The following is a 17,365-nucleotide window of genomic DNA, read 5'->3' as shown; positions in this document are numbered from 1 at the left end:
TTTAAGATAATAACTGCTGTCTTATTCATCATGGTATTCTCAGTTGCCAATTCAACGCCTGAAACAAAACTGGTGCTCAATATTCATTACATGAATGGAAGAGTGTGTACATTTCTATTTTGGGTTTATCATCCTGTAATGGCACTCACAAAGTATGTGTGCTGTTTCATGTATATGATTTAGTGGTGGGTTTTTTTCCTTATTCTTTATTAAAGGATCAGTTTTTAAAATGTATTAGAAAGGAATTGAGTAAAATTTACCAAGTAATTTAAGGAAAAATCATCCTTCAGCATAATAAAAATCAACTGCTATATTCCAGCAGTTGAAAGAGTACATTTCCCTTTTGGGCCCATAAACTGCAATCTAATAACTCTGACAATAAGCAGATGACATTTACTGAGGTTAGTGGTTTGTAACAAACAAGTTAAATATCACTTTTTCTAAAGAAAAGGACAAAATTCTAGCAGTTTTTTTTTTTTGGTCGTGATACTTGGCTTAAGTTATCTCATATAATGTTGCAACTGTTCAGATTTTGCTATTTAATAAATTCCAATATTCTCATTTTTCTGATGGAAGCAAAAACTTGAAAATTGGTTCATGTTCTGATTTCATGCAGTGGGGTGAACCTCTGTCTCTAGGTTTGTGCCAGGATGTGATTTAAATGCATTCCTATAGCAAATCTTCATCCACCTCCTTAAATCTTATAATCCCATGATACGAGAAGACTAAGTCTCTTCCCATCTGCTCTTCTTTATTTCTATTCTCCTGCTCATTATATATGTATTTAAAACAAAGATAAGGCAAGGACCAGTGCTACTTCAGAACAACCCATTAAAATTTTTTCCCCAAATGATAAATAACTTTGCATTCTCCTAAATTCAAAGATGATACATATTTTAAAAGAATATTCAAGCATTAAAAAAACACTATAAAAAAGTAAAGATTAACCCAAATCCTACCACCCAGTGGTAGCCACTATTAATATTCTGGTGAACTCTCTTCCAGACATAATTTTATGCTTACATATGCACACACATGTACACATTCATACTTACACATTTTTATATAAATGACAGCATACACATATACAGACATGCACATACGGTTTCCTCCACAACGGTTTTCCTCCTCCTACGTAAAAACTGTCACATTATTTCCCTTAACTAGTGTAAAGCTGGCTTCAAGCTCCTTACTCTCATGTCAGTGGTTGGTCATAATTGGATGGTCGTCCTTTCTAAAATTGTAATAAGAGTCCTATCTCCTAACCTTTAAGCCACCACCCTCCTTTACCCCCATTTATTGAGGAGTTTAGCCCCTAAGTTATTATCTTCTCAACGAATATTCCTGTCATTCGTTATTCTTGGTGACTTCAATTTCCTTGTAGATCCCAAGAGTTCAGAGGAAGTAAACAGCTGGGGCAACAAATAAGCTGGGCCATGAATGTGAGAAGGGAGAGTAGGTGGGAGGGGAACATGTGTCCTAGAGAAAATTTCTGATTGTTGTTTTTCAGATAGGAGACACTTGAGTTTAAATGCTGTGAGAATATGCCATCAGAAAAAGAGGGACTAACAGAACCAAAGGTCATGATAAAGAGAAACAGACAAGAAAATTTAAGATATGTCCAAAACTTAAAAAAAAAAAAAGATGGAAAAAAAAAAAGAGAGAGAGAACTGAAGATATGTCCAGGGGAGAGGTTTAGAAAGAAGCATGGAAGCTAAACTAGGTAAAGAGAGCATGAGGACAGGAGTTGGATGTGGGTAAGTGGTTGATATACAGAGAGCCAACTGTTAGGGACTTGAGCATCTACAGATTTTGGTATCAGGTGGTGGGGCAGGTGGTGACGTCCTGCAACCAATACCCCTAAGAAACCAAGATGTATATTGAAAAGTGATATAGCCAGTGTTGGGAGTAAAGACTTTCTGAAGTTAGGGTGCTAAATCAGATTAGCTAGAAAGGTAAAAAATTATGTTTAAAAGATTTCTGAAGTGATCCACATAATAGTAATAAAGTGGGTAGATGAAAAGATCAAAAGTGAGGAGATCAGGGGTCTGAAAGGCCAAGATTTGGGATTGCTTTCTTGTCAGATGCCTGTCCCCATCATTTCACGAAATCTGCCTACCAACGTCACTATGAATCTCTTAAAGTTGCCCTGCTCCAACATGTAATCCACACAGCCTCCAAAAGTGGTCCTAAAATAAAACTGCATGTCACACTCCTGTTTAAAATCTTACAGTGGCTCCCTATGTCCTCAAGCTCATTCTCTGTTTTTTTAACATGACTTACAGGCTCTTCAGTCTCAGAACCTAACCTCCTACCTCTGCTCACAATCCCCCACACCCCACAGTAATTAAACCATATTAAACTTTGGTCAACTTCTCAAAGGGCAAGGCTGTCTCTTGCTGTTGTGTCTGTGTATTGAGTAGGGAAGGAAAAGCAGGACAAGCATTTGCCTCCAATTAACCATTCTCCCCTTCTTCCTTAAAATAAGAATGTTGAAATTAAACCATGCATATTATTATCCAAATGTAACACTACATCCCCTAGCCTCTTCTGAAGCTAGATGTGGCCATATGACTAGGTTTTAGCCACTGATACATACAAAGTCTGGAAAGATGCCTTAAAGGGATAAGATACATCTTTCTTTGTGCCTTCTTTGTTCCTATTGTCTGGAGTGAAGATAATGACTGGAGATCTAGCAGCTATTTTGGACCATGAAGGTGAGGGCCTCATCCCATCAATGGAAGAGTGGAGAACTGGAAAAGGCTGAAATGACTGATGAATTCAAGTAGTTGTCATGTGAGGTATGAATTAAGTCCCTCTGCAATGGAATATTCATTCATTAAAGAAAAATGAAATCTTGTCATATGAAACAACATGGTGGATCCTGAGGGCATTATGCTAAGTGAATTAAATCAGACAAAGAAAGACAAATACCATGTGATATCCTTTATATGTAGACTCTAAAAAACAAACACGAAAAAACCAACCTCATAGATACAGAGAACAGATTGGTGGTTGCAAGAGTCAGGGAGTGGGAGGTAGGTGAAATGTGAAGGAAGTCAAAAGGTACAAACTTTCAGTTATAAAATAAATAAGTCCTGGGGATGTACAGTACAGTCAATAAATGTTTGAAAATTGCTAAGAGTAGATCTTAAAAGTTCTCATCGCAAGAAAAAAAATTTGTAGCTATGTCTGGTAATGATGTTAACTAGACTTGCTGTGGTGATCACTTCGTAAAATACACAAATAACAAATCATTATGTTGTACACCTGAAACTAACATGTTATATGTCAATTATACGTCAATTAAAATTTCTAAAAATTATTATAGGCTCAAAAGAGCTTTATTTATGTGGGTATATTGATTGATATTAAACAAATTAGAAATTAAAATGAGAAATTTAAAAAATTATCCCTCTGGATTTGTTTACATAAAAGGCATAAACTTTTAGTTTGCTTAAGCCACTATTATTTTAGATTTTGTGATCACATGCAGCCAAATCTAATCCTAACTGAGACCAAGAGTTAGTTGGATGTTGGGGTGGAATAGAGAGGTCTTGATCTTCTCACTTGCCACTCTGAGAAAAGATGGGGAAGACCAAGAAAAATAGAGCTTAGTTCTGTGGTTGGTTTCCTGGAGAGAACAGGGTAAATTTTATGTTTAAAGGTGACATATCCACTAGGGAAGAACAAAAGTGGTGGAATCTGGAGAGGGAAAGAAGCAGAAGCAGTAGGCTGCAGTGCTGGAACCTAATTAAATGCAGCAGTTTTATTTTTGCATTGACATCCAATGTTATAGTCTCTGGATTAGTAGAGCTACATTGGCTGCACTTTGACCCTGAAATAAAGACTGGTCATACTATCATTGAACAATAGAGAGAACTAGACAGTCACACATATGGTATTAAGGAGATGACCTTCTGGCACTATTTATCCTAAGAACTGCAGTGGATATCTGAAAGTAGGGTCTTTAGAAGAGAAGCCATGATGTTTTTGCCTATAGGTAGCAGTACCATTAGGACATAGGCACCAGTTTTGGGTTTTATTGCTGTTGATTTTTTCAAAACATAGATTTTCTTATCCTAGAACAATCACTCCAGTGGAATCTGAAACCAAGAAAAGCCCCAAACAAATAGCAGAATACATTAAGAGAGCATTTTTGAAGACTCCCTTTGAAAAGATCACTTAAGTTTTTTCAAATTTTCTGAGTACAAAGTCTACCAAAAGTAACTAGTGGGTTCTACTCCACTCCTCTCCCTTAGTTTAATCTCTTCCTCTACTCCAGGATGGCCACTTCATTGCCTGAGAAATTATCCACTGAAATCTATAAATAAGCCAAGAATGCTCTGTGTGTTTTAGCTTAGGCCACGCTCTTCTAGTATGATACCACAAACCTCAGACTCATCACTACTAATTACCCAAGAGACCAACCCCAAACAGGAGGCAATAATTAAAACAGACTAGTCACACCTTGCTACAGTCATCTGCCTACCTCCTAGCCTTCCCCCTCACTGACTTGGGTCATTGTCTTATCTCTAGTACTTCTATCACCATTTCTAGCACTTTTAAAATCCCACAGTTGATATATCCAAATCATGTGGCCTCATCTTTTCCTCCACCTTACCTTATCATCACTCATAATTTCAACATATCTGATATCTTTATTATTTCAAGCATCCAACTCTTTGAATATTGCCTATCTTTCCTCTTCTCTACTTTTTAAGTCATTTCCTCCATCCATTGATCATTAATCCCCTACCTCATATCCGCATAAATCTCTTCACCCAGCTTATATCCCGTGATCCATCCAGATAAGCAGTCCCTTGAAAACTGTTTGATCTCATCTAACTCCATTATACTCATTTGGAACAATCCCAACCCTGGTTAAACCCAAGTCTCTCCCTATTCTGCAGTTATACCAGAGCAACCAAAAATGTTTTTCTTTAGCCAGACAACTGCTCTGACTGGTCTCATTTTAAATTAATAAACACCAATATCCAGTGACCCTTCAGCACTGCCTAACAATTCCATTGCATTTCTTTAGAAAAATTTGATTTCCCATTATCCAAGAAAATGGTTTTACACATTCTCTCTAATCAAATCTCCAATACTCCCATTTATCTTCCTTACTTTCAACTAATAATTCTCTAAGAAATTAAAAGGAATCATAAGAAAACAATCTCATCTACTCACTTCCAATTCTACCCAGTCCCCCTGCATGTCCACTAATAACTTACAGTGAATAAACTGTCCTTGTTCCCAAGGCCAACACCTTTATGAACTGGATCCTGTCCCTTCTTGCCTTCTCAAGGATATTTTCCTACAATTATTCCTTCTCTCTTACATTACCAGGTATCCTTTCTCTGTTGTTCCCATCAGTACCTCTCCCATTCTCCATGATTTTTCAAAGGTCCTTAACAGAAGTTGAGCCATTTCATTCACAAGTTTTCTCTCTTTTTTTTTTTAAATTGAAGCACAGTCAGGTTACAATGTTGTGTCAATTTCTGGGGTACAGCATAATATTTCAGTCATACATACACATACATATATCCATTTTCATATTCTTCTTCACTATAGGTTACTAGATAATGTTGAATATAGTTCTCTGTGCTACACAGAAGAAACTTGTTGTACATGTTATATATAATAGTATCTGCAAATCTTGAACTCCCAATGTATCCTTTCCTACCCCTTTTCCCCCCTGCTAGCCATAAGTTTGTTTTCTATGTCTGTGAGTCTGTGTCTGTTCTGTAAATAAGTTCATTTGTATAGTATTTTTTTTTTAGATTCCACATATAAGTGATATCATATGGTATTTTTCTTTCTCTTTCTGGCTTACTTCACTTAGGCTAACAATCTTCAGGGCCATCCATGTTGCTGCAAATGACATTTTATTCTTTTTATGACTAAGTAGTATTCCACTGTATAAATATACCATTGCTTCTTTATTCAGTCATCTGCCGATGGACATTTAGGTTGTTTCCATGTGTTGGCTATTATAAGTAGTGTTTCTATGAATGTTGGGGTGCATGTATCTTTTCAAATTAGAGTTCCCTCCAGATATATGACCACAAGTGAGACTGCTGGATCATATGGTAAGTATATTAGTTTTTTGAGGAATCTCCATACTATTTTACATAATGGCTGCACCAAACTGCATTCCCATCAACAGTGTAGGAGGGTTCCCTTTTCTCCACACCCTCTCCAGCATTTATCATTTGTGGACTTTTTAATGATGGCCATTCTGGCAGGTGTGAGGTGATACCTCATTGGATATCTGAGGGATTATAAACTTCCTACCACAGATGTAGAAAACTTGAACTCTATCAACAAATTTGAACTGACATTTATGGAACATTCCACCCAACAGCAGCAGCACATTCAAGTGAATATGGAACACTTACCAAAACAGACCATGTTCTGAGCCATAAAACCAATCTCAATGCATTTAAAAGGATTCAATTCATACAAAGTAAATTCCCTTTTAAAAGACTTTTGTCAAGTATGATGAACTCTGAAAACTCAACAATAAATAAACCCAATAAAAACTGACAAAGATTTGAACAGGCACCAAGTAAGAATGGCAAGTAAGCACACGAAAAAAATCTCAACATCATTAGTTATTAGAGAAATGCTAATGAAAACCACAAGATACTACGACATACCTACTAGAATGGCTAATGAAAAATGACTGACCAAAACAAGTATAGGTTAGAATGTGGAGTAACAGGAATTCTCACACACTCACACACACACACACACACACACACACACACTGACAGTAAAGAGACTAAAATGGTACAGTTACTTTGGAAAACAGTTTGGCAGTTTCTTAAGAAGTTAAAAACATATATATTCCCTGTCATTGCCTTCCTGATATTTAACCTTGAGAAACAAAAGCACATGTTCATACTAAGGCATGTACATGAGTGTTCATAGCAGCTTTATTTATGATGGCCAAAAACTGAAGACAGCTCATATGTCTGTCAATAGATGAATGGATAAACAACCTGTGATATGTCCACAGAATGAACTACTATTCCAATAAAAAGCAACGGGGTATTGTACACACAACATGGATGAATCTCAAAAGAATTATTTTGAGTAAAAGAAACCAGAGGATAAAAGTATATATGTATAATTTCATTTATATAACCTTAATCACCTGCAAACTAATCTGTAGTGACATAAAGTAGACCAGATGGAAGCTTGTGGGAAGGAGTGGAGAGCGGGGAATACAAAAGAGGATAAGGAAACTTTTTGGGGTGATGGGTATGTTCATTGTCTTCATCATGGTGGTGGTTTCTCAGGTTTTATACATGTCAAAACTTATAAAATTGTATACTTTAAACACGTGCACTTTATTATATGTAAATTATACCTCAATAAAGCAATTAAGAAAAAAGGGGCAACTTGATAGAAACCTGTGTTAGAATGCAGATGAAAAAAGAATGCGTTAATCATGATCTATTTTCAGGTTTACATAGATTTGTGGAGTATATTTCTATTTATTTCCTATAATTGTTTTTCCAACCTTGTCTCATTTTGGTAACAACAGCACAGTAGGTCTCCTAAGCTTGCCCTTTCAGCACGAGACAAGGGATTCCTGATATATTTACACATACTACTTGATGCTTTTTCTTTTTAACACCAAAACACATGATATACTCAACTTCACTCAGAGGACTCAAAAATAAAACTTACTCATTTCTTCAAAGAAAATTCAGATCAAATTTTTCTTCAGTGTTTTCTTACTCTACTGAAATTCATCCACATTGTTAATATATACTTTTGTGGATCTATCAGGTTCAAGATACTTGGGTGAGATAAAAAGAGAGAGAGGAGATATCCTACACCCTAGAAAAGTTTAAAGATTACTTCTATGAGAAGAACATATGAAAAACAGAGATTAAAGATAGATACTCTTATACACTGCTGATGGGAAATTTTGGATATTAAAACCTTGAAACTATTTGTAAATTCTTTGCATTAGTTTCTGATTGCTGCTGTAACAAATTACTACAAATTTAGCGGCATAAAACAACACAGATTTATTACTTACAGTTCTGGAGGTTAGGAGTTCAAAACCGGTCTCACTGGAATACAGTCTAGGTGTTGGCAGGGCTGGTTCCTTCTGGAGGCTCTGAGGGGAGAATTAATTTCCTTGGCTCTTTCAGCTTCTGAGGCTACCTGTACTGCTTAGCTCACGGCTCTTTCCTCGAATCACTGCAACCTCTTGCTTCCATCATCACATCACCTATTTTAAATGTTGCCAGAGCTGCTCCAGGTCTTTACTCACAACCTCCAACCCCAACCTTTAGCAGAAGTTAACATAAATCTCTAAGTTAAAGGGTCCAGAAATAAGAAAGGAAGCTACAACAAACAACCCAGATGGAACCAGCTGGGTCCAAGATAGCCACGAATCTGAACTCCAAAAGACTCTGAGTCTCATTATATTTTACTATATTAGCATATGAAATGACACATCTATTGGTGCCAGGCATTAAGGACCAAAAAAGTATAAAAAGGGGGTGGCACCCCACTCCCTCAAAAAAGCACTGCCCCTTCCCCAGTAGACTAATGCATATGATTCCCCATTCTTAGCCTCCTCCTCTCTTTGTTTTCATTCTTTAAAATTAAACCCCTCTTACCAGGTGGGCAAGAAGTTGAACTGTAAACTTAGTTACGGCTTCTCCATTCTTTGGCCACTGAATAAAGCTTGTGCTGTGTCAATCTCAGCTTCGGTTTTATTATTGGCTGCTCAAACCGGAACAGAAAAAGAACCCTCCCCCGCTGAGGCTCTTTGCCTGAGCAGGGTCTGTAAGACTTAATTCGGTAACATAAAGATCCTTGTGATTACATTGGGCCCACCTGGAAAACCCAAGCTGCTCTTCCCATTTGGGATTCTTAACTTAATCACATCTGTGAAGTCCCCCTTATTATGTTAATGTATTCCCAGGTTTCGGGGATTACGGTGTGGACATTTTTTGGGTGGCATTATCTAGCCTACCACACTCTTTGACCCAGATATTTTGCCTCTAAGAGTTTAATCCAAAGGAAACGTACACAGAAGTTCAACTCTAAGAGTTATTTGCATGAGGAACCAGTTACTAATTTGATGCTAGAACAGGGAATTTCTCCATATTCATAACAAAAGCTACAGTGCTTGTAGTTTATCTGAACTGTTCTAGCCATGGATCATCGTATTATACTCAGTAGTGTCAGTATTTCAAATATTAGTTATATTACCATTAGAATCCAATGAAGTTTAGGATTTAGATGGAAGCAGTTTTGTGAGGAATGATGTGTGTGTTTATGGGGTGAAAGAAATGGAGATAGTAAAGAAAAAAAGTAGGTTGAAATTTCTCTTTTCCCCCTATATTCTCAGTCATTGTAATCCCAACCAAAAATATCGAAGTTGTCACTGGAAAGATTGATGACACTGTAATTAATTGTCTTGGCTGCCAGATATAATCATTCAGTTCTATTAACTAATCATGTATGAGATAATCAGGCCCTCACATGCAAGTCAATACATGCTCTAAATTTGGAGGAGACTTGCAGAAAAATGGGGTGCGAGAGGATGGTCATGTCCCAGATCTTGGGTGAGTCCCTGAGAGAGGCCCTGCCAAGTGAAGGTCCTTGGCTTCATGCAGGGAAGAATTCAAGCGTGAGCCATAGTAAAGTGAAAGCAAGTTTATTTAGAGACATACATATTCCATAGAATGCAGTCCGTCTCAGAAGGGAGAGCAGCCTTGGGGTTAGTTAGTTTTTATAGGCTGGGTAATTTTATACAAGTGGAAGGATTATTCCAACTATTTTGGGGAAGGGGCAGGGATTTCCAGACATTGGGCCATCACCAACTTTTTGGCCTTTTATGGTCAATCTCAGAACTGTTGTGGTGCCTCTGGGTGAGCCACTTAGCATGCTAGTGTATTACAATGAGTGTGTAATGAGACCCAAGGTCTACTGGAAGTCGACTCTTCTGCCATCTTGGGCCTAACTGGTTCTAAGTAGTATTTGTCCTATCCTCAATGGCTGTGTCATTCTTTCAATGGTTGTGCCCTGCCGTCTTCCCTCCTGTTTCAAGACTATTATGGAAATCCTGAAGATCAATGTGTTTAGAAGCCTAATAGCATTGAGAATGTAACAGTGAAACAAATTAGTGAAATACAATATTTGAATGGTACTATTAAATGATTTGGAACAGAAATTCCAAAAATACTTTCTCAATAGAAGTTCTAGGAATTCAGAGGCCTCTGAGTAATACATGAATCATAAGGAAGAAATCTGTTATTTTTATTTCTTTTATTTATACTATCCTTTAGTATTCCTCTTCTACTAATTTCTGGGACATTCCTTTCATCCTTTTTCAATGGCTCATATTTTGTTTTTCAGCAAATTCCATGCCTTCTGACATGCTGCCTTTACATTCCTTAACTTTCTCCTCTCCATCACTTCCACCTCTACTACAACTACTGGCTAATGTGGTCATACTTGGTAACTATCATTTAAAACTCCTCAAATTCCCCTCTGACCACAACCTCCTATTCATGCCCTCCAATTTCCTCACTACACTGAACCTACTCTGTCTACAATGTTACTGTTAGTTCCTCAATCTTAATCAGCATGAGGTAAACAGCATCACTTGCCAAAGGCAGAGGATCTTAATATTCGATGTCCTGTTCAGACCTGTCTTGACTAAATGCATGATTTGGGTGAAGTGTTAAAAGATACTAAGCTCTTTAAAGCAAAAAAATTTTAAAGAGGTATTGACATGGGAAAACCCAAGGCAAAGTCTGGTTTCTTTAAAAAATCTTCATTCCCACAATTGTTTAGGCTTTTCCATATTAAAATGTTTTTAATATTTACCACCAGTCCATTTTCAACTACTCCTCCAACCCCAAGTTTTAAATTTTGACTAATCTCTTGGTTTGTTGGATTTCACCCTCAAGTAGGTCTTTTCCAAAGGGTCACAATGCTGTACTCCCCAAAGTTTTTCATGTTTCATTGCTTTATTTCCTTGAATCTTCAGTCTTTATCATCTTCTTAATTAGTTCCAAATTGCACAGATTTCTTAAGTTCCTTCTTTTCCTAGGTATATCCTTCTAGAGTCCTCTTAAATCCAATTCCAATCTGGACTGAGTTCCAGCTGTACAGCTGTGATACTGAGAAATTCATTTTTCTCCTGAGTTAGTCACTATTTCTTTAATCACTATTTCCCTGTTTTTGTTTTGTTTGTTCTTTGTGGGTAAGAGAATTTATTCTCTCATTTTGTTAGAACTTATCTCCTGGTAACTTATAGGATAGGGTATATGAAAAGTGTATTTTCTGATCCCTTCATGCCCCCAAATGTCTTTATTCTCCCCTAACTTTTGACTGACACTTTGGGTAGATACGGAACTGTAAACTAAAACTGATTTTTTCCTCATTTATTAAAAGGCATTTTCCCATCATATTATAGTAGTCCCTGATGATTAAAAATCTGATGCTAGTCTGATTTTCATTCCTTTATAATTGACCTTTACTTTCACTGAAAGCTTTTAGAATCTTCTCTTTATCCTCGACGTTCTGAAATTTCACAATGTCACATTGAGACATGAATCTTTTTTCATTAATTCTGTAGGGCACTTGGGAAACCCTTTCAATTGGGAAATTCCTTTCTTTCATCTTTGAAAAAATATCTTATATTAGTTTTTGATGATGCCCTCCCCATTTTCTCTACTATCTCTTTCTGGAACTCACATTTTCAGGATATTGGGCTTCTTATGTAGAAATTATTTCTCTTATATTTTCCCTCATATTTCATACTTCTTTTTATTCTGTTCTGGGAGAATTGCTCGATCTGTTCTCCTAACTTTCTTCTGAATATTTTACTTGGCAATCCCTATCTTTAATTTCTAAGAGCTCCTTATTGCTTTCTGATTGTTTCTTTTTCATAGTATCCTGTTGTTGACCTCCAGATGCAACATCTTTTCTTAAATTTCTCAGTTGATGTTAATAAGTACTTAAAGTACTCATCTTATACCCTCATCTATCTGAATTATCTGTTTTCTTTCGGGTCTAGTTTTCTATTTATCTTGCTATCTCTTATGTTGCAAAATTTCCTAAAATTTCTAGTAATCTTCAGTAGTGTGTTTATATTTAAGAATGGCACATTAAAAAAAAGAAATCACTTAGGCTCTGTGTGAGGGATCAGGGCCCACTGCCCAAATGACTTCTCCATGAGATGAGTGGTTATTTTATTGTATGACCTACAAATAACAGAATGTGAAGACTTTTGTTCTAGGGCCACTGATTTCTTCAGAAAAGCACCCTAAGATTCCCTGTCTGGGGGATAGATGCCTAACTGCCTGAAATTCTTTGGAGGATAGAGAGTGGAAGTTTGACTTTCAATTAATACCTTTTTTCCAGCTCTACACTTCTTTCCTAACTTCTTAACTGAACCAGATACTTGTGAGTTCTAAGTCTCTCCTAGATCTTTGGCTGTATGTGCTTTCACAAGTATTTTAGGCTGTGGCTTCCTCCGTCCGGCTTCATCTGTTCTCTTCACCTCCTTTCCACCTTACCCCACTCCCAGCACTCTCTAGTTGAAATTCATTGATGTCATGCCTACAGATGGCTCACCTTGTGTTCTCATAATAACTATGATTTTATTCCCCTTTTATTCTTTGTCAATTAAGCGGGGTTCCAGGAGGGAGAGAAGATATATTTATGTGGCCAGTCTCCACATAGAACAGGATAGTTCCATTTTTTTCTCTTAAAGCTTTGCATTCTGGCTCTAATCGCAAGAATTCTAATTAAACTGGTTTCTTGAAAATATTTAAACAAATGCATTTTTCATTCCCTCCTTCTCCATAAGTATGTTTACCTTGCACTCCAAGGCTAAAGCTTATTGCCCAAGAAAAGAAGGTCAGTGGGTCCGTCAAGAAAGCAGTCCACAAGATAGGGAAGAGTGATACACAAGAAGTCCCACAAGACATGAAATGGAAGTGAAGAGATTCTGGTAGGGAAAAGACTTTGAGCACAGAATATGTTCCAGGCTTGAGTAAGAGACGGTAGTGTTAAAAGGCTAGTGAAATATGCACAGCTATTAAAGACAGAGGAATACTTTATCTCCATCTCAATTTGAGACTCTTGGAAATAATTTGCAGGGGCCTCTGCATTAGCACAGAGTGGCCACAGCAAAAAAGAAATAGTGGTGTAGCTTATTAGATTATATTTCTGATTATTCCTTGGCTTCCACGTGGCATAGAAGGGATGCAGGTGTTTCCACATAGATACACATCAGTATATCCCACATAATGAGAATCCTGGGTAAGTTTTTACTAAGTTCTCAAAAAAAAAACAAAAACAAAACTAAAAGCCAAGTAAATATTAATCACTGCAAAGAATAGTCAAAGCTGAAAGTGACTGAAGATAAAGCCCAATGTTGGAAGAAAGATAAAGTGTCCAGGGTTAGAGAGGCAAAGAGATAGAAAGGCCCATGAGGACAGACAACTGAAGTCAAAGGCTAGCACTGCCAAGAAGAAAAGATTCATCTTAGCTAATAATCACAGTTTCAGAGGACCTCTATATACAGTATACAGTATACAGGAACAAGAGCTAAGCTTAGTAACACCAAACTCCCAGCTTGATTCCTTTGATCAGACTTGTGATACTAATTTTCTACATTATTTGGGGGTGGGGGATGATTCACAGACACTAGAGGAGTTTAGGAACCTAACTTAGTTGCTAATGCTAGGTATTTTTATTTTCAGAGCTGTACAGATATCACACATCCTTCTCCTTCATAAGAAACAACTAAAAAAAAAGAAAAAAGAAAAAAAGAAACAACTAAAGCTTCTGTAAGGTTACTCAGGAATTTACCCTCCCAGATTTCAAAAGCAAAACTTTGGAGGCTTGAAGAGCCCTAGATTCTAGCATAATTATTACTTCTTCCTGAGACAGATTAAACTTATCTTATTATATGACCAAGAAGAGTGGGTTGGAGAATAGAAGATTCTCTACTTTTCTTAAGAGGTTCCACATGTAGCACTTATTTCCATTTGGTTATTTCTTGGACAATCCTCTATTAGATAGTTCATCCTTTTAAATTTTACATGCTTCTAGCAAGAGAAAGCAAAATAGATTGAATCAAGATGGCGGAGTAGTAGGACCACGAACTCGCCTCTCCTAGCAACTACAACAAAACCACAACCGACTTCTGAACAGCCATCCAGAAAAAAGAATGGAGCCTAGCAAAAAGATCTGCTTCAACTGGAAACACTGAGACAGAACCACAACAGGAAGATAAACAAGTTCATACTGTACAGCACAGGGAACTATATTCAATACCTTGTAGTAACCTATGGTGAAAAAAAGTATGAAAACAAATCTGTGTATGTTCATGTGTGACTGAAGCACTGTACTGTGCAGCAGAAACTGACACATTGTAAACTGACTATGCTTCAATAAAAATATATATTTTTTAGAAACTAAAAAAAAAGTAAGTAAAAATAGTGTAACAATTTCAGCTCTCTTTGAAAGTAGCAACTTGGCATAAAATTTTATTTTTATGCTAATGATGATTTTATATAATGTTGATATTTTAACACTTGCTTTAACAGTTTTTTAATAAAAACATAGTAATAAATATTTTTAAAGAAGAGAAATTACCTGTGTGCCTATTATACCACTGGGGTAACTGTTTTTACTTTTGTGTATTTCCTTCTACCTACTTGCCACAAAACTGTAGGGCTGAAAGTGGAAATCAACTAGTCCAAATTTTTAATTTCCATGTGAGAAAACTAACAGCCAGAAGGCTATTAGGTTAACCCCTTATGGCCTCCTTTAAAATAAATTTTAATGCTTAATTAATAAAAAATAGTTAAGACATAAGTTATAAGTAACTCCCTAATTGTCTGTTTTCTCTGAGAATGCAACTGCAAGGGGAAAATATATCACTATTATGTAATATAATATTAGTTTTCTCAAAAGCTATGTCTGAAGAATTACAGCTGCAAAATTTAGATTCCTTAATATAAACTACCAGAAGTCTAGTGATTTCTAGAAAACAGATGTGAATTCAAAGTGTCTGCATTTAAGGATTTAAATTCAAAGTTCACATAATGCTACACATTGCTACTGCTGATGCTGTCTGCAGATCGTTGGTTCTGGAATGCACCTCCTTGATAAAAAGGCAAATTACAGCTCTTAAAAAAAGAGCACCTAATTGCAGCTTTCTCTCTATGTAATTCAAAGAGTTGAAATAGCATTGAAAAGGGGAATTCTTTGCAGGCAACATAGATGGCTTTCAAAGTAACTATTAGAATCTGGACTCACATTAGTGGGGTTCTTCATGCGATGTAGCAGGAAAAGACCCAAAATGGGAATAGAAAACTGAGACTTGTCTGTCACTAACCAGGAATAAAATCTGAAGCAAAACAATTAATCTTTCTGGTTGTTTCCACATTAATAAAGTGAGGTCAGCCTAGCTGATCTCAGAATTCTTTTCGAACTATAAAATTCTATGATTCAGCCTCCCCCTTCCCCCCACCCATGAATGTGAAAGGTATCCTGTATTCTGTATTTCAGTCCCTGGGAAAACCCAAGTGTGAAGAGCTGGCTTTATTAACAAGGTCTTAATATGCTTTTGTTTTCTTATCCTTCTGAGGTAAACCCTGGGCAGAAACCTGGCACTTCTTTGGTGCCCTCTTCCCTCCCTTCATCTCCCACCTTCATGTCCTATGTGTAACAAAACACCATTGTCTCTCCATTTACGTTTCATCATTCTTCTTCATTCACACTACCAAACACTTTAGTACTAGTCCTTATATGTGAACCATAGGAACAAATAACTGCTTTTCTTATGTTCCTCTCAGAGTAAAATCTGCTATTCTATTGAGCTTCATTCTGTTCTTTTTTTAAAAAAACTGAGATATAGTTGATATACAATATTAAATAAGTTACAAGTATACAACACAGTGTTCCACAATTTTTAAAGGTTATACTCCATCTATAGTTATTATCAAATATTGGCTATATTACCTGTGTTGTACAATATATCCTTGTAGCTAATTTATTTTATATGTAATAGTTCTGTTCTACTGTTAAGATTTACATACCCACAGGAGTGATCCTTGATTTGTCTCCCTCTGACACTCTATAATCAATCTGTCAGCAAATCCTGTTGGATTTGTCCAAAGTCTGATCACTTCTCATCATCTCCACTGCTATTACCTTGGTCCAAGCCAGCAACAGATTCTGACTGATCTCCCTACTTTTACCTTTGTTTCCATTCAGCCTGTTTTCAACACAGCATCCAAAGCGATCCTGTTCAAAACATTGTTAGGTCATGTCACTCCTCTGCTCAAAATGAAGTTCCTTATAATGACCCACAAAACGCTAGGTGCCATAGTTATGTCTCTAACGTCATTTCCCACTACTCTTCTTCTCTGCTCCAGCTACATACTTCTTATATTCCTCCAAATTGTCAGGAATGTGGCGACCTGCAGTGATTTTGCACTTGCTGGTCTTTCTGCTTGGAATACTCTTCCTCTGGATAGCTGCGTTACCAGTTTCCTTTGTCACTTAACACCAATGTCTTCTCCTCATGGGCCTTCCTTGTCATTCTATCATATTATCTAAAATTACTAACCCTTTTTTTCTTGTTTTCTTTCATCTCAGCACTTATTACTATGTAGCATAGTATGTTTTATTTATTTTTCTTCTTTACTGTCTCTTTTCTCCATGAGAGTAGAGAGTAGGGATTCTTTGTTTATTGCTTTATCACAAGCATCTAGGACAGGGCTGAGCATAGTGGGTGCTCAATGAATACTTGTTGGTTACTGAATGAATTGTGAGAGATCTGTGCCAAGGGACCATAACAGCGTGCAAAGATAGAGACAGGCACTATATAAAATGTCTTATTTGTCCATGGCAAAACAAAATTTGATCATGTTCCTAGTCTTGCATAGTAAAAAACTCCTTGGCTTTTGTTAATTGTTCACATCTCCTATCCCAGAGAAAGCATTTTTTTCCACTGCTAAAGCCTTAATTTGGTCACTAGAGGGTGCATCTCATTTTATTTGTAAATGTTATACTGTACATTTTGCACCTCTGCTAAGTTATATAGAAGAAAGTAAGGTCTATTTTAGACTCAAAAATCCCAGGTATTTACCTTTAGTGCTCAAAATTCTAAAAAAAAAAAAAATCTACGATTGGAATATTTAACTATGAGGAAAGAAATTTTCACATATTGAAAATATACATACATATGGAGGTATGGGGAAGTCATTCTGGATTATACATGAGTTAACTTTAATTTTATGCTAGCTAAAATGCCTGGTCATACGTGTATATATCTATCAAAATTCATCAAATT

This window comes from Camelus dromedarius, chromosome 5 (assembly GCF_036321535.1).
Source record: "Camelus dromedarius isolate mCamDro1 chromosome 5, mCamDro1.pat, whole genome shotgun sequence".
Classification (NCBI taxonomy): domain Eukaryota; kingdom Metazoa; phylum Chordata; class Mammalia; order Artiodactyla; family Camelidae; genus Camelus; species Camelus dromedarius.
Note: the sequence above shows the minus strand (reverse complement) of the source record.